The sequence below is a fragment of the Papio anubis genome, chromosome 19, assembly GCF_008728515.1.
Source record: "Papio anubis isolate 15944 chromosome 19, Panubis1.0, whole genome shotgun sequence".
Lineage (NCBI taxonomy): Eukaryota > Metazoa > Chordata > Mammalia > Primates > Cercopithecidae > Papio > Papio anubis.
In genome coordinates this window covers 42,870,179-42,888,311 of record NC_044994.1, presented here as the reverse complement: position 1 = coordinate 42,888,311, position 18,133 = coordinate 42,870,179, and the positions used below count along the sequence as shown (strand labels likewise).

Sequence of the window (18,133 nt, the reverse complement as noted above, 5' to 3'; positions counted from 1 at the left end):
AGTGCGGGTGGATATCATTCCCCTTTGAGGGCCTGAGTAGAACAAAAAGGCAGAGGAAGGCTGAATTCACTCTCTGCCTGACCACTTCAGCTGGGACATTGATCTTTTACCTTCAGTGCTTCTGGTTCTTAGGCCTTCAGATGCAGACCTGAATGTACACCATTGACTTGCTGAGGCTGTTAAACCACATCACTGGTTTTCCTGGGTCTTTAGCTTACAAATGGCATATTGTGGGATGTCTCAGCCTCCATAATTACATGAACCAACACCTTGTAAGACAGAAAGAGAAAGAGAGACAGCGAGAGAGGAAGGAAGGATGGATGGAAAAAAAGGAAGGAAGGTGAAAAAGAAAAAGAAGGAAGTAAGGAAGGAAAGAAAGAAAGAGAAAGAAAGAAAAGAAAGAAAGAAAGTAAGAGAGAAAGAAAGAAAGAAAGAAAGAAAGAAAGAAAGAAAGAAAGAAAGAAAGAAAGAAAGAAAGAAAGAAAGAAAGAAAGAAAGAAAAGAAGCAAGCACTGGGTGCAGTGGTTCATGCCTGCAGTCCTAGCACTTTGGGAGCCAGAGGTGGGCAGATCACTTGAAGTCAGGAGTTTGAGACCAGCCTGGTCAACATGGCAAAACCCTGTCTCTACTAAAAATACAAAAATTAGCTGGATGTGATGGTGCACACCTGTAATCCCAGCTACTTAGGTGGCCGAGGCACGAGAATTACTCGAACCTGGGAGGCAGAGGTTGCAAGAAAGAGTCTATCTATCTATCTATCTATCTATCTATCTATCTATCTATCTATCAACTGTTCTACCAACAGAACAGTTGGTTCTGTTTCTCTGGAGAACTCTAATACAGGTAGCTTTTTTATTTTATTATTAATAGATAATTACATCATAGATAAGCAAAAAACAATCTGTAATTGGCTTAGGTTATTCTTCGTAGCTGCCTATGTGAGGAAGTGACAAGGTTTGTGTTTCTGTTTTGGGAGGTGAGTGTAGCAAATAGGCAGATGCATATACCTGTGTAGCATCCATGTTTTTGTCTAGAATGACAAAGGTTCACATCTCTGGTTCTATTCTTATTTTGAGATGGAGGCTTGCTCTGTTGCCCAGGTGGGAGTGCAGTGGCATGATCTCGGCTCACTGAAACCTCTGCCTCCCGGGTTCAAGTGAGTCTTGTGCCTCGGCCTCCCAAATACCTGAGATTACAGGCGCACGCCACCACGCCTGGCTAATTTTTGTATTTTTAGTAGAAACGGGGTTTTACCATGTTGCTCAGGGTGGTCTCGAACTCCTGACCTTAGGTGATCCACCTGCCTCGACCTCCCAAAGTGCTGGGATTACAGGTGTGAACCACCGTGCCCAGCTGTCTGGTTCTATTCTTGAACCTGAAGAGCTAGAAATTTGGGTGTGGACTGGCTTGTCAAGCTGGAAGGGGAATAAATTGGAATGGGACAAGAGCAACAACTTTGAGCAGCCTATGACTTTTGCCCCAAGAAGTAGTGGCTTGTTCCCAGATTTTAGGCCTGGAATATCCTCGCACCACAAAGCAAAGCCAGAGTGTGGCCCTAAACTGATATCACCGGTAGATATTTGATCTGGGTAATTGAGCTCTCTATTCAGCTTCCAAACCACAGGCTATTCCGGGTTTGCTATGTAATTCTGCAACCCTTTGATGTTAGGGTTGTTCTGATATAATTACAGAGAGGACAAACAATACACAGTTGTGTTTATAACAGTGCAGAATATATTGTTGCTAACTTTTGAGGCCCTTAAATCCAGTAAACTAGGTTCCACCAAAAATACATTAGTCTAGCCTGCTTTCTTTTTTACCAGCACCTACCCTGTCATACAAAATTGTGAATAGCATTTTCAATCCCTTGTAATCTTTGTGTCCTACAATGCTTTCTTTGGGAAACCCCACCTAAGAACAACTTTATTTATTTGTTCTATTAAAACGGTAGTATACCAGGGTGGGTGTCTTCAAAATGTACAGTGATATTGCTTGAAAACTCTGGGGCTAGAGGTTTGTGAGTGACTGCCGAATGCTGTCCTTGAAGTCACTTTAGTAAATAAGTAACGAAAAGTCAGAGTAACCAGTAAGGATGCACGTAACTAGGAAGGAAATTCTCCCCTTCTGGTTTTTTTTTTGTTTGTTTTTTAATTAAAAAGTTACATAACCCATTTCATAATTTACCTTGACATTTTGCATTGTCCTTTTTAAATAATGCAAATAGAACTAACTGGCTTGTCTCTTCCAAGTGAGGATAATGTTGGGGCATTTCTGAACAATTAATATTATGGTTCTTTCCTGATATTCATGTTAGGAGCTAACTTTATGTATATGGGTGAAAAGTCAATGCTTTGATTTGGATAACTCTCCACCAGCTGAGAAGGGTGATTTGTACATACAACCAAGGGGTAATAAATAGGACACTGAAGGATATGACTGTAACATGCCGATGAACCAGAGAGAAGAAGCAAATATGCAGCAGCACAAATCATACAGTTGGTGTATCTATGGGATATGCCATGGCAAAATTATACAAGTGTAATTTATATTACAGAGCTGGAAAAATTCTTATCTTGACACTTGAAAAAACAGTACAAGCCAAACACAGTGGCTCACACCTGTAATCCCAGCACTCTGAGAGGCTGAGGTGGGCGGATCACTTCAGCCCAGGAGTTCAAGACCAGCCTGGCCAACATGACAAAACCCCATCTCTACTAAAAATACAAAAGGTTAGCCAGGTGTGGGTGTGTATACCTGTAGTCCCAGCTACTGAGGAAGCCGAGGTGGGAGAATCACCAGAGCTTGAGAAGTCAAGGCTGCAGTGAGCTGAGGTCATGCCACTGTACTACAGCCTGGGCAATACGAGTGAGACCCTGTTTCCAAAAAAAAAAAAAAAAAAAAAAAAATACAACTGAGCAAGTGACTGAGTATCTCAAATTCCCCCCTGAAGGAAGCCATGTGGTTTTCCTCTGCTGGACTCTAACTGTGTAGCCTTTGACTAATCTCCAGGCCTCAGTTTCCTCAATTATAAATAGACCTGTGATCCTCCTTCTTCAGTGTTAAAAACATTGAATTGTACAGTAAGTGTTATGGGCTGACACGGGTTCCCCAAATTCATATGTTGAAGTCCTAACACCCAGTACTTCAAAATGTGACCGTATTTGAAGATAGAGTTAATTAGGTTAAATGAGGTCATTAGGCCCTAATCTAATATGATAGGCTTCTTTACAAGAAGAGAAGAAGATTAGGAAACAGACAGAGGGAAGACCATTTGAAGACACAGGGAAAAGACTCAAGCCAACGAGAGAGGCTTCAGAAGAAACCCACCGTATGAACACCTTGATCTCCAGTATCTAGCCTCCAGAATTGTGGAAAATAAAGTTCTGTTGTTTAAACAACCCTGTCTGTGGTACTTTGTTATGGGAGTCTGTGATAATCAATTTTATCTGTCAACTTAGCTGGGTCACAGTATTTAGATATTTAGTCAAACCTTATTCTGGATGTTTCTGTGAAGGTGTTTGTTGAATGAGATTAACATTTAATCAATGGACTTTGAGTAAAGCAGATGACCCTCCAAAATGTGGTTGAACCTTATTCAATCTGTTGAAGTCCTTAAGAAAATAAGAACTGACCTCCCCTGAGTAAGAAGAAATTCTGCAGACTGCCTTTGAACTTGAACTGCAACTCTTCCCTGGGTCTCCAGCCTGTCAGCAGATTTTGAACTTGCATATACAAAATCGTGTAAGCCAATTCCTTAAAATATATATTTCTTCCTCTCTCTCTCTCTCTCTCTCTCTCTCAATACACATTTTCTTGGTTCTGTTTCTCTGGATAACCCTGACTAACATATGGACCTAGCTAACTAACACAGTGTGTGAATTATATCTCAAGTCTGTGTTAAAAGAAAACTTAGAAGGCTGCATCCAAAATGTTGACAGTAATTATTTGGTGGTAGAATTTGTTTTAGGTTTATTTTTTGTTTAGTTTATCTGTACTTGTGACTTTTTGTGACCATGTGTTGTTTGTGTAATGATCACATAAGAAAAGATTTCCATTCAGAGGAATATTTAGAAGCAAGATTAGCTAATAGAAAGCTCAGAGGACATGGGGGTATGGTGAGACGACATGTAACACCACTTATTATGAAGATTTGAACAGCACCCAAATCAAATTACATCTACTACAGCAAAAAAGAAAAAAAGAAAGAAAGAAAAAAGAAAAAAAGTTCAACATGGAACACAGCTATGATATAGCTACTAACACTCTTCCCTAGAATATATGTAATACAGAAATTTTATTTTTCCTACAAAACCTATTTTTTTCTGCCATTTTCAGTTATTTTTTCATTCAATAAGCTAGCAAGCTTTTACTGAACATGTGCTGTGTCCAAGGACTGCACTACATGCCGGGCATTGAAAACAAACAGACTCATTTCAATTAAGAAGTGTACACTTGACCGGGCGAGGTGGCTCATGCCTATAATCCCAGCACTTTGGGAGGCTGAGGGGGGCGGATCACTTGAAGTCAGACCAGCCTGGCCAACATGGTGAAACTCTCTATCTCTACTAAAAATACCAAAATTAGCTTGGCATGGTGGTTCGTGCCTATAGTCTCAGCTCCTTGGAAGGCTGAGGCAGGAGAATTGCTTGAACCCGGGAGGCAGAGGTTGCAGTGAGCTGAGATAGTGTCACTGCACTCCAGCCTGGGCGACAGAGCAAGACTCCGTCTCAAAAAAAAGCAGTGTACACTCTAGTGGAGGGGACAATATGGTCCAACGTGATAAGGGCTCCCATGGAGAAGGCGAAGAATGCTGTTTGTGCACAGGAGAGAAGCTGCCAGCCTACAGGGGATGGAGACGGGAGGAGAGGCTTTTTAATCCTTAGGACAACCCTGCAAGCTATAATTGTTACTCCCATTTTATAGATGAGTAAACTAAGTTTCAGAGAGCTTAAAAAATTTGTCCAAATCTCTCAAGAAGTAGAAGAAAGGGATTTAAGCACAATTCTGACACTAGAGCCCATATTCTTTCCACTATACCACATTCTGTGTATCTAATGCATTGTCGAGTGGACAAGCAAACAAGTAGAATACACTGAAATAGAACCAATTTCGTTTTTACTTTGAAGTAAGGATGTAGCTTTGTAGATGCTGTATGGTTTGTTTTAGTCTTAATTACCTTGTTCTGCTCTTTTCACTAATTCTTGTAATTGCCAATAATAATAGTAACAATAGTTAACATTTATTGAGTGCTTCCTGTGTGCCAGATACTATACTTGGAGCCTAACAAAGTTCTCTTAATCAATCCTCGTAACAGCCTGATAAGGTAGGCTGTGGTGTTGTTCCTATTTTATAATCAGGGAGACTGAGGCTTCAAGAGTTATCTGGCAAGTGGCAAAGCTGGGATTTGATCCCAGATCTCATTCCAAGAGCAAGTTTTTAACCATTTTGCTGCAGTACCCCAAACCAGACAACTGGCAGCCTCAAAACTCATTGCTGCTTGCTGGATATTTTTTAATTAGAAGGAAATCCTGGAAAGTAACTGATATTCCACATCACAAGAGATGATCAAGAAGTTCTCTTCTGTCTCTGGACCTCCTTAAGAGAGTTTCAGTGATTGGGCTCTGGAACTCTAGGTTGTTCTGAGAGACAGACACTGGTGGGTGGGATGTTTGGATTTGGGACCAAGGGTAACAAAATGGAGCCTTTTGCAGATTCTGTCTGGATAGCGGCTCTTGCGTCCCATCCCACTGAAGCTACTCATACCCTCCCCTCTCTAACTCTCCCCACAGGAATCTGGTGGCCCCTTGAAGGGCTGTACTCTGTAAACAAACCAAACAGCATCCATAATGATAAACCACTAGGGAGGGTTTGGAAGGGGTGGAAGAAAGAGCCAGTCATGCTTCCTTAGCCAGTACAACCCTTTGCTGCCCACTGACTGTGATGCTCTTTTCCTGAATCTGCAATAGGAATGAGCTCACACAAAGGGCAGGCAACAGAGACAGCCTGTCCTGTAGCCCTGGTTCCCGGGGCTCCAGGTCCTGGGGAATTTCAGGCAGACAAAAGGAAAGAGAACAAGCCCATGGTGAAGGCTTTGGTTGAGAGCAAGAGAGAGAAACACCCACAGATCCCCTAAGCTTCAGTGTCAGGTAGATCCATCCAGGACACAGGAAAAGATAACTTTTAGGATGTTGTTTTCTACCTGTGGAAGTAAGTGCTCACCCTTTATCTGACTGACCCAGGTTGGACTTCCACCAGGGTAGCCCAGAGGCTATGGAGCTTAGATTACAGGACTATGTCTGACTTTGGGAGGCAGGGACAGGGGTGTGATAAGCCCCTGCTTCAGAAAACACTTGAACGCTGTGGCAGAGGTAATGAACATCACAGAGCCCCAGTTCCCTGTTGATGGGGACAGATGTATTCTCTGTTTTGGTGTAGGGAGGGTGAGGGGAGAAGAAAGTTATCCCACCTCTGATGTATCTGTGGAGCATCACAGTACCAGGCTGTGAGCAGGTCAGAGGCGAGTTTTAGGCATTGGTGCATTCTTCACCTGATGCCCCTGCCCTAACGTGGTTCCCCTGCCCAAGGCAGGTAGAGAACTCTGGAATCTATAGGAGGCTCTACTTCATGCAGACAAAAGAGATGAAAGAGCATTTGGTGCAGCATCTGTGGGCTTGGCCTGGGTCTGGCAAGTGGTAGTCTTCCGGGCATAGTGTGAGACCCTTGGGGCACATCTTGGGCACTGAGAACTGTGATGACTTTGGACAGCGAGGAGCTGTGCCCACCGAGGGGTGATGAGAATGTGGCCTCCAAGGAGGGCGAAGCCTCCAGTGGCAGCTCTGCTGGCTTGGGAGGAGGCCCAATATAGTCAGAACAGGTAAGTGCTCAGCACCCAAAGCCTGAAAAAGGAACACTGGGGACCAGGACCTGTGACACCATCTAAGCTGGGATACAGGACACTGTGCCAGCCTGCCCTGATTAAGACAGAGGGGTTTGAACTAGGACATGACTTGTGTTCCTGAGACTAATAAGGATCAGAAGGCTTTGTTTGCTGATAATCCATTGCACCTGATGCTTTCATAGCTTTCTTTTTCCTGGATACCTGTTTAGATATCTCAAAATCTATTTTATACTGCAGGCGGGGTTAAGCTAGATTAAAAATTATGGAACAGTCCTGGTAAGTGGGATGATTTATCCCTAGAAAACATTTACTGAGTCTGACTAACTGACAGCCTGTTGGTGTCCTACATTTTCACAACATTTAAATGAGGGATGGTAATGATCAATGTTGTGTACACAGTATTAGTATTTGTTGAATAGATATATAAGCACACATACAAATCAGTTTAATTCAACAAATACTTGCTAGATGGCTAATAAGTGCCTTCATGGGAATTAGTGTCTGATTTTGTGACTTAATTTATTGACAGTGACATAGTAAGAAACATCTTTTATGTTGTGACTCAATACACACACACACACACACACACACACACACACACACATGCAGACCTGCAACAAAAATTTCATGATCTAACTTTTATCTTACTAGGTGAAATGCATTCTGATATTTTTCTATTCTATTCTTTTTTCTATTTTTTTTTTAAAGCTGATTAAGGCCGGTGTGGTGGCTCACACCTGTAATCCCAGCACTTTGGGATGCCGAGGCAGGGAGATCACGAGGTCAAGAGATCAGGACCATGCTGGTCAACATGGTGAAACCCTGTTTCTACTAAAAATACAAAAATTAGCTGGGCATGGTGGTGCACACCTGGAGTCCTAGCTACTCAGGAGGCTGAGGCAGGAGAATCGCTTGAACCTGGAAGACGGAGGTAGGAGTGAGCCAAGATCGTACCACTGTACTCCAGCCTGGTGACAGAGCGAGACTCCATCTCAAAAAAAAAAAAAAAAAAAAAAGTGCTAATGAAGACCCACTGATTGGATTTTATGATCCATCCGTGAGTCAGAGTCTGCAGTTTGGAAGACACTACATGAAGTTACTGAATTTCTAATCTCATCTTTACCTGGCTAAGAGTTGAGGAAATGAATACAGAAGCTGGTGATTATGGTAGATGCTCATTCACTTCCCAGTGTCATATACAAATGTGTCTATCAGTGGAGCTAAGTGACCAAGAAGGAAAAAAAATGAGTGACTTCTCATTGAGCCCAAAGGAAAGTAGGGAATCAATACTTCTTCTTTTGGCTATCTTCCCACAAACTTGAGATCAGCATGGTAGGTGATGATGAATGTCTGTGTCATAACTGAAAACAAAGAAATGCTACCCCCCTGATTTACGAATCCTTAATTAAAGAGTTTAGAACATGTGTGATTGTTAACCAAGAGAAAACACATCTGAACAAACCCCTTGAAAATACGATTTCAACTCCCAACTAACATCTCATTTGCAGTATTAGGCAAAACCAGATCGTTTTTATAGTTAGAGCTGACACTGTTGGAGCAATCCAGAAGATGCTAGTTTTGGAGAAAGTCTCTGATGTTAAATCAGATTTTTAGAATTCTGACTCCACCCCATCAAGGACTGACCACCCCTGCCTTGTTATTTCCCCCTTCACCTTTATATATATTTTTAAAATGATTACACCTGTGACATCCTATTTCTTATACATTACTAGCGTACAAATTTTTCTCCCTCCTAGATTATAAACTTGCAGATAAGAAATTGTTTCTTTTACATCTTTATATTCCCAGTGCTAGGCACAGAGTAAGTGCTTTTTGAATGTTTGTAGAATAATTGAATGATAATTGGTTCAAATTGTTTGGAATGGTATTAATAACAAAAAGTACAGATTAGTTTACTTATGAAGGAAAATTGAGCTGCAAAAAGAGAAAGAGAAAACTTTCTGAAATAGAACTTGGGATTCTTACACATCATAAGTTGAATAAGGTTCAGATAAAGGCATAGTACTTGTGTTTTTACACTTATGTAAGAAGTACACACAGGACCCTCGCCATTCTTTTTTCTTTTTTTACTTCGAGACAGGGTCTCCCTCTGTTGCTCAGGCTGGAGTGCAGTGGTGCGATCTTGGCTAACTGCAACCTCCGCCTCCCAGGTTCAAGTAATTCTCCTGCCTCAGCCCCCTGATCCTTGCCATTCTTATGTTGAATTTTGCATCATAGGTCTTCGACCTGTGAGAAATCTCAATAAATCACCTAATCCAGCTTCCTGCTTTCACAGAGAGGGTTTTTTTTATTTTTTTATTTTTTTATTGATAAAGCAAACATATCAAAAAATTGGAGATTTATATAAGTTTAATCTCAATTGTGGAAGTATATCTGAGATATCTATACCTGATAAAAGCTGAAGGTAGCAGACCCAGGACCAAGAATGCTTTAAATTTTTCAGATGACAGATTCATTGAGCAGCAAAAATTCTTAATTTTGTTCCAGGTGGTTTAGTTGATGACTCATTTATTATTAGTTTAAGCAAATTATGGCTATCCATCTTCCTTTTGCTAAATATCTGATTTCCTTTCCTCTCTTTGCAATTGGAAAGAAGTGCCTATGTGGCTAGTTGTAGCCAAAAATATGTAAGAGGAAGTGTGCTGAAGGACTTCTCATAAACACTTGGCTCTTCTGATTAAAAAATGTGGTTAGTGTTGCTCTTTCCCACTCATCCAACCTTGAATGTAGAATGATATCTGCAGACATGGTAACTATCGCAGACAAGCAGAAGGAGGAAGACGTGGCATAATGATGACAGCAGAGTAAGTAAAAAGATGGAAGGAATGGAGATCTTTGATGTCACCCCTGAGCAGCCGACCGATGCTAATGACCCCCATGTTTGGGTTTCTGCGTCGTGTTAAAAAACTGAAAATATATAAAAACAAAAACAAGATTCTTCTATGAGTTAGGTATCCTGATACTTGATTGCAGTTAAAACCTTCCTAATTGATACAGCCAGTAAGAATACATCAATGACCAGATCTCAGTCCTATCAAAAGAACTTACTAGGAACTAGGCACAGTGGTTCACACCTGTAATCCCAGCACTTTGGGAGACTTAGGCAGGTGGATCACCTGAGGTCAGGAGTACGAGACCAGCCTGGCCAACATAGTGAAACCCCATCTCTTTTAAAAGTACAAAAATTAGCTGGGCCTAGTGGCAGGCTCCTGTAATCCCAGCTACTCGGGAGGCTGAGGCAGGAGAATCGCTTGAACCCAGGAGGCGGAGGTTGCAGCGAGCCGAGATTGCGCCATTGCACTCCAGCCTGGGCAACAAGAGCGAAACTCCATCTAAAAAAAAAAAAAAAAAAAGAACTTACTAGGATGGAAAACAATTGGATTTATCTAAATAAAATATCAATATGAGGACTTTGGTTTTTAAAAAGTAATTAATTCATTTACTTTTCATTCAATTAAAACTGGAATACTAAAGGATCAATCTGAAGATATACACAGAACTTCCTTTGAGAATCACTGAAAAAGTAGGTAAGGAAAAAGAAATTGATGTTCCTTTAGTGCTTACCACTGGCTGGGCTCAATACCAGATATCTTCACGCTCAGTTTTCACAAACCTCACAAGAGCTTCTCCCCATCTTACAAAACATCACTGAGCCTTAGACATGTTACTATAACTTGCCCAAAGTCACACAGTAAATCTTAGAGCCAGAAATTGGGTCTAGAGAATTATTTTAATGACTTTCAAATGAATAATGTTATGAGCCTAAAGGAAAAAAAAAAAAACTGAGGCAAAATTAATAGAGTTCATCTGGGCCAAGGTTGAGGACCACTGCCCTGGGCACACTTGCCTTGGGGAGTCCTCCATTAACCTTTGGTCACAAGCAGGTTTTCTTTTTTTTTTTTTGAGACGGAGTCTCGCTCTGTCGCCCAGGCTGGAGTGCAGTGGCCAGATCTCCGCTCACTGCAAGCTCCGCCTCCCAGGTTCGGGCAATTCTCCTGTCTCAGCCTCCCGAGCAGCTGGGACTACAGGCGCCCGCCACCTCGCCCGGCTAGTTTTTTTGTATTTTTAGTAGAGACGGGGTGTCACTGTGTTAGCCAGGATGGTCTCGATCTCCTGATCTCGGCCTCCCAAAGTGCTGGGATTACAGGCTTGAGCCACCGCGCCCGGCCCACAAGCAGGTTTTCAAAGGCCAAAAAAAGGGAGAGTTGGGGGACAAAAAGTGGACTGATAAAGTTGTTTGTCAGAAATTCTCACTGGTTTAAACAAATAACATGGATTAGATTGGCTACACATTGTTGAACTATGGGGTATGGGTATGGTGTCCTGTGTGTGGCATTGCTAGGTTAATTTATAGCTACTTGTGGCAATAGCAAGCAGTTTCAAGAGATGATTACAGGCGGGTGCAGTGGCTCACACCTGTAATCCCAGCACTTTGCGGAACTGAAGCAGGCGGATCACTTGAGGTCAGGAGTTCAACTTTTCCCTGGCCAACATGGCGAAATCCCGTCTCTACTAAAAATACAAAAATTAGCTGGTCGTGGAGGTGTGCGCCTGTAATCCCAGCTACTTGGGAGGCTGAGGCACAAGAATCCCTTGAACCTGGGAGGCAGAAGTTGCAGTGAACCGAGATCACACCACTGCACTCCAACCTGGGTGACAGAGGGAGACTCTGTCTCAAAAAAAAAAAAGGAAAAAAAAAGAGAGATAATTACATAGCTTGGGTGGGGATGGGAAGAAGTAGGACATAATTGCTGTCTCATTTTAATGCCTCTCTGGGCCTGATAATTTAAGAGGGGTCACATTCCTCAAATAAGAAGTATTCCTATATATATTCTTTTCTTTCTCAATGTCTTCTTCACTTGCGCTAAATTGAAAGCAACCTGACGAAAAAGTTAAATTATTTAATATGTAAAGGAATAGCATTTTGATTACTTTGAAGTATGGACAGTATCTCAATTAAGTTAATAAAATATTTGTAGGTTACTTATGTGAATCTTAATTTCATAAACAGATAAGCTTTGTTTCTATGATCTACATGGATTTTACTTTAGTAAATAGATAAGCTTTGTTTCTATTGGTACACCAGTTTTTTTTTTTTCCTAAAGGATATTCCTCAAATACTTGAAGGTGCTAAAAATTTACATCTTTTAAGATATTTACACCTTTCCCACATCAAGTTTGTTTGTATACCAATTACTGCTCTTTGTCAGTTGCAAAAGTCAAATTTCAAATTAATCCTTGTCTGAATTACCATATATTCAAAATTATGAGAGTCAATTAACTTTTATTACATATAAAAGATTATTATTTGGATGAAGATGAGCGTATCTAAAGTGAAGAGATGGAAGCTAATTGGCTCAGACCACGACAGGAGATCTTTGAAATTGTCTTTCATTCTCCAAAACCATTGCTTACATAAAGCTGTCTTGACCTGTACTGTTGTGGTGGTGGTTTATGAACAATAACAGGGAGGCCGAGCTAAGCAGATGGTATTGGAGAGACAGGGAGACCCTGCCTTCGGGACTGGGGAGTGGAACGTGTGCAGATGACACGGCCAGGGGAAATAAGTCTAGAAAGATAAAATGGGGCAGAGCTTGGAAAGCTTTGAAGATCTGTATGAGGAGCCTGAACTTAAAAAGTTCTTGAGGATTCTAGGAAGATTGATTAGATGTGAAATGATGTGAAGTGCACAGAGAATAAAATCAGGGCAATTTGTTTTGATTTCTTAATTAATCTATAAACTTCTTAAGGGTAGGGTTTTATTTTTCATCTATTTGGTCTCCTTGGTGACATTATGCCCAAGATGTGCATTCAGAAAATATTCTAAAGGCTGGGCATGGTGGCTCATGCCTGTAATCCCAGCCACTTTGTGGGTTTGAGGAGGGCGGATCACTTGAGCTCAGGAATTTGAGACCAGCCTGGCCAACGTGGTGAAACCCCATCTCTGCGAAAAATACAAAAATTGACCAGGTGCGTTGGCACACACCTGTAATCCCAGCTACTCTGGAGGCTGAGGCAGGAGAATCGCTTGAACCCAAGAGGCAGAGCTTGCAGTGAGCCAAGATCTCACCACTGCACTCGAGCCTGGGTGACAGAGCAGGACTACATCTCAATAAAAAAGTGTATATATATATACACACACATATATATACACACACACCCACACATTTACAAGTACGTATATTTATACATATATATATGTGTGTATGTGTGTCTATATATAAAATTGTTTATTGAACCCAAACCAATGAAGTGACAGGATTACCAAAAAACATATGCTTGAGGTTGAAGCCATGAGACTCTGGAATTTTCACAAATCTTCTAGGGTCTCTCTCTGTCACCCAGGCTGGAGTGCAATGGCACAATCTCAGCTCAATGCAACCTCCACCTCCTGGGCTCAAGCAATCCTCTTGTCTCAGCCTCCTGAGTAGCTGGGACTGCAGGCATGCACCACCATACCCAGCTAATTTTAAAATTTTTTGTAGAGATAGGGTTTTGCCATGTTGCCCAGACTGGTCTTGAACTCCTGGGCTCAAATAATCTGCCTGCGTTTGCCTCCGAAAGCACTGGAATTACAGGCGTGAACCCCTGCACCTGGCCTGAAAATCTTCTTGCTAATTGATATTCAAGATAACTTGGAAGACAGAGGGCAGGTCGTTCTTCCTTCCCTCATTACCAGTTCAAATGAATAATGTGGCCCCAGAGCACCTGACGCTGAATAACATTGGTATACGTTCCCCTTCATTACTTTCTCTTTTGTTCAGATCTGCAGGTTGTGGAACCCAAGCCTCAAAGAACTGACTGGCTACTTTTAGAAAGCCCTAAATTCAAAACTTGAAAGCAGAAAAAATAGAAAATGATTTTCCATTTGTATTTCCTGTAAAACAACCAACTCTTATTACGTAACTTTAAAATCTCATTGATTTTACAGAGTTTCCATCTTTATGTCATCTTTCTGGAAGCTTATTGATTAAACAGTGTGTGTTGTCTTTATTTACCCCCTGCCCACAACCTAGCCTCACTCCACAGCACATCTCCTGGGTATGCCCTGGAGCTTCCAGCGTTGGAAGCTTTGTGGTTGATAATGCCTATTTTGATTTCAGCAGTAAAGTTACCAAGGACTAGAAATCCCCTGCTCCCCACTTTAGCAACTGAAGCTCATTTTGTTTCTAATTGCCAGACATTTTAGGTGGAAGAGGAATGATGACTGGATGTGGGGAGAGGAGGGAGGAAAAACATCATAAAGCGCTCTAGCTAAGAGCTTTCCAGAAAGACAAGGGCTTTCCATTCAGTATTCGGAGTTTACTTGTCTAAAATATTTTAGCAAAATTGCTATAGCTCTAAGCTGCATTGTCAAGTGACACCACGAAGACAAACATCTCATATAGCAGGTTCTTGCAAGGAAACAGCAAAGGGAAGGGGGAAGGGTTACTCCCTACTGCCAATGACTGGTCATAGTCAAGCTTTGGCTATTAAATTAATTCCCCATCAACATCACAAATGCCCAGGGTAGGGGGGCCACTGAAATCATTATGGTAGATCAGTCCCTTTCATGACCATTAGTGCAATTCTGCAAAGGCTCCCAGGCCACTAACTATTTCAGCACACCATCTCATGAAGTATCCTGACTATACCCTTAGATGACCATTTGGGGTACATGTTTGGGAGGGGAGTTGGAAATAATTTCCTGCATCGATGATGTGTGCCTTGGTGATGGTTAAGGCCATATTTTCATCATCAGTAAAGAGATCATGCTAACATTAGGAGCTGCCCAACTGGAAGAGTGTCGCCACTATAATTCTTTATTAACTATAACTCATTGAATAGTGGTGTTACCCCCAAGAAATTGCTGTGGGGACCCTCACCCAATGAGTGACCATCTTTTGTACCACAGAGAAAGCCTATTGTCATAAACAAGTTAACATCTTACCACACACAAATTATAGTAGTACTGAACAAAACGTCTCTTTACTTAAGCTACTATTACATTTAATTAGTTGCTGGGAAATAAGAAATGCATTTTCTAACAAGCTAACTCATTGTAATTCCTGTCTTCCTTCTGTAGAATCAAATTCAAGTGTTATGAAGTCCTCAAATAAATGTTTGCTTCCGTGAAAGTGAAAAGAAACACTAAAAATGTGATAAGGATTTTAAAGACTCAGATAAACGAAGGAATAGTTTGCTAAAAGCCCATCATGTGTCAGGTACTGTGCTGGGGGCCATGGGTTTGGAGTCAGATCCCCCAAAAGCTGAAACACAGGCCTTGCTTTCCACAGGCTCACAGACCAGGGGCAGGAGATTCCCACGTGGTAATTTGAATACAAATTGGTTAGTGGTAAAGGCCTTCTCAGAATTGCAGAGGGTATGGGGAGAGATTGATCAGGCTGTAAGATCTAGGAAGGACGCTCCTTGTAGGGTTTAAACAAGGCCTGGAAAAAATGCTTAAATGGGGTGTGGTAGGGGAGCAATAGAGAGGGTTGCATAGTCCTAGACATGAAAATAGGCAAGAGGCTGGGCGCAGTGGCTCACGCCTGTAATCCCAGCACTTTGGGATGCCAAGATGGGTGGATTCTGAGGTCAGAAATTCGAGATCAGCCTGGCCAACATGGGAAACCCTGTCTCTACTAAAAATACAAAAGTTAGCTGTGTGTGGTGGCGGGGGCCTGTAAACCCAGCTACTCGGGAGGCTGAGACAGGAGAATTGCTGGAGGCCAGGAGGCGGCGGTTGCAGTGAGCTGAGACAGTGCCACTGCACTCCAGCCTGGGCGAAAGAGCAAGACTCCGTCTGAAAAAAAAAAAAAAAAAAAAATAGACATGAAATGTAGACATTTTCGAGGAAGTGAAAGGAGCTGACTGTGATGAAAGTGAGTCTGTGGTGTCTCTGAGCTAGGAGGACAGCAGAAGGCAAGCGGATCTGATGTGGGGCAGCCATGTGGCTGGGTTAGGATACTGGCAGCCCTGCACAACCCCGAGACCGTACACCTCCTAAAATTCTCCTAGGACATATGTCTTTCTGGTCTCACCTTAGTCCTGCCCCTGATTGTACAGAACAAACATCATGATGAACACTGGACAGAAGAGCCCAGCTTGCAACTTCTTTAAGGGCAGGGAGAACCATATCATTTTTTCAAAAAAAAGTTTTTGTTTTTTTTTTGAGAGAGTCTCCCTCTGTTGTCCAGGCTGAGGTACAGTGGTGGGATCTTGATTCACTGCAACCTCTGCTTTTTGGTTCAAGTGATTCTCCTGCTTCAGCCTCCCGAGTAGCTGGGATTACCGGCACCTGCCACCACGCCTGGATAATTTTTCTATTTTTAGTAGAGATGAGGTTTCCCCACGTTGGCCAGACCGGTCTCGAACTCCCTACCTCAGGTGATCCACCTACCTCAGCCTCCCAAAGTGCTGGGATTACAGGCTTGAGCCACTGTGTCCAGCGTTTTTCAATTGTATATTTATCTGTCGGTTCCCTGTGCTCTAGTGCTGAGCGGAGAGACTGAGACCCAGAAGATTCTCAATAAATGTTTATTGAATGAATAAATATTTGTTTAATGACACAGTCAGGGTAACCAAGGCAAATGTGGTAAGCAAATGAATAGTGGAGTTCTAAATAATCAGTCTCCAAATAGAAATTCAGCAATAAAAACGTATTTGTTGTGTTAATGTGTCAAGAGAAGACCTTGGCCTGGAATGAGTTCAGTATTTAAAAGCCATTTTCCAAGGGGTAGAAGAATGGAATGTGTATAACTTTGGATCAAAATGTGTGTAAGTTGTAATCAAACTCAAGGTCTGATGCCTTGACATTGGGGCAAATACATGATTCAAAAGGCAAAACTGCAAAGCAGAAAAATGTTTTGCAAGATTTGTAACAGTTAAAGTGCTCTCCTCTGACATCCTTTACTGAAGGGAATTTTTAAAAAGTCATTTAATACAAATACTACATCTTAAAAATAACATATAAATGTCACTCTTTTCTTAGGTTTGAGGTTGCTATGTTACTTAATTACATTAAATGTAATTTCTGCTAATCAAAAGAATTTTTTTTTTTTTTTGCCCAGTTTTTGTGGAATAATGTATGTGTAGTCTAAGTAAATATTCATTTGAGGCCGGGTGCAGTGGCTCACACCTGTAATCCTAGCACTTTGGGAGACTGAGGCTGGAAGATCACTTGAGCCCTGGAGTTTAAGACCAGCCTAGGCAACATGGTAAGACCCAGTCTCTACAAAAAAATTAAAAAATAGCTGGGCACGGTGGTGCATGCCTGTAGTCCCAGCTACTAGGGAGGCTGAGGTGGGAGGTTCGCTTGAGCCTGGAAGGTCAAGGCTGCAGTGAGCCATGATTGCACCACTGCACTCCAGCCTGAGTGTAGAGTGAGAACTGGTCTCAAGAAAGAAAAAAAATCATTTGAGAGAATATATTCTTAACATAAAATTTATAATAATGAATTCAACTTTACTTTATTGTAATGGTGGTTTACATTTCAGAAACAAACAGAAAGCTAGAATTCTCCTTTATCTGGGGACTGACATCAAAATGAGAAAGGTAGCATATGTCATTCTTCTACAACTACTTAGTATGGTAGAATCAAGGAAGGACAGTAGGTTTCTAACAGCCCCTGGGTTTTTAAGCGATGGGCAGCTCTGCCTGCACTATATTCATACTCCACTAGGACTGAATTAATAAAAAAAAAACTGAGCTTAATAATATTCTTTTTCTATGATTAAATATATTCACTGTCCAATAGATACATGAATACAGTGTCTGTTTGTTTTCAGAAGCAAGAATTGTAAGGTAGAAATGCCCCTAGAGAACAGAGGTGCAGAATGGGTCTGTCTCCCGGGTCAGCACCCAGCCTTCACCACCTGCCTCCCGCCTCCCTCCCTTCCTTGGCCCATTGCTATATCAAAAACCCCTGCAGTCTATTTTTTCATGTATTCTGTTGGGGGCATGTGCACAGAAATTAAAAAAAAACACCTCTTAGACTTGTTTTTATTTTTTTGTTTTGTTTTGCTTTTTTGAGACACCAGTAATCCCAGCACTTTGGGAGGCCGAGGCAGGCGGATCACCTGAGATCAGGAGTACAATACAAGCTTGGCCGACACAGTGGAACCCCATCTCTACTAATAATAGAAAAATTAGCCGGGCATGGTGCCACATGCCTGTAATCACAGTTACTCGGAAGGCTGAGGCAGGAGAATTGCTTGAACCCAGAGGTTGCAG

The 18,133-nt window shown here is 41.8% G+C and overlaps 1 protein-coding gene across 4 annotated transcripts in view; it reads left to right on the top strand.

Annotated features, from left to right (window-relative positions):
* Positions 1–3,422: 3,422 nt before the first annotated feature.
* The window catches only part of MRO (maestro), a 49,284-nt gene continuing 34,573 nt past the window's right edge, over positions 3,423–18,133 (top strand). For all 4 annotated transcript variants that reach the window (XM_031658833.1, XM_031658832.1, XM_031658835.1 and 1 more), the window contains exon 1: positions 3,423–3,741. The gene's annotated coding sequence lies outside the window, so the exon portion shown is untranslated. The remainder of the gene's footprint in view (positions 3,742–18,133) is intronic.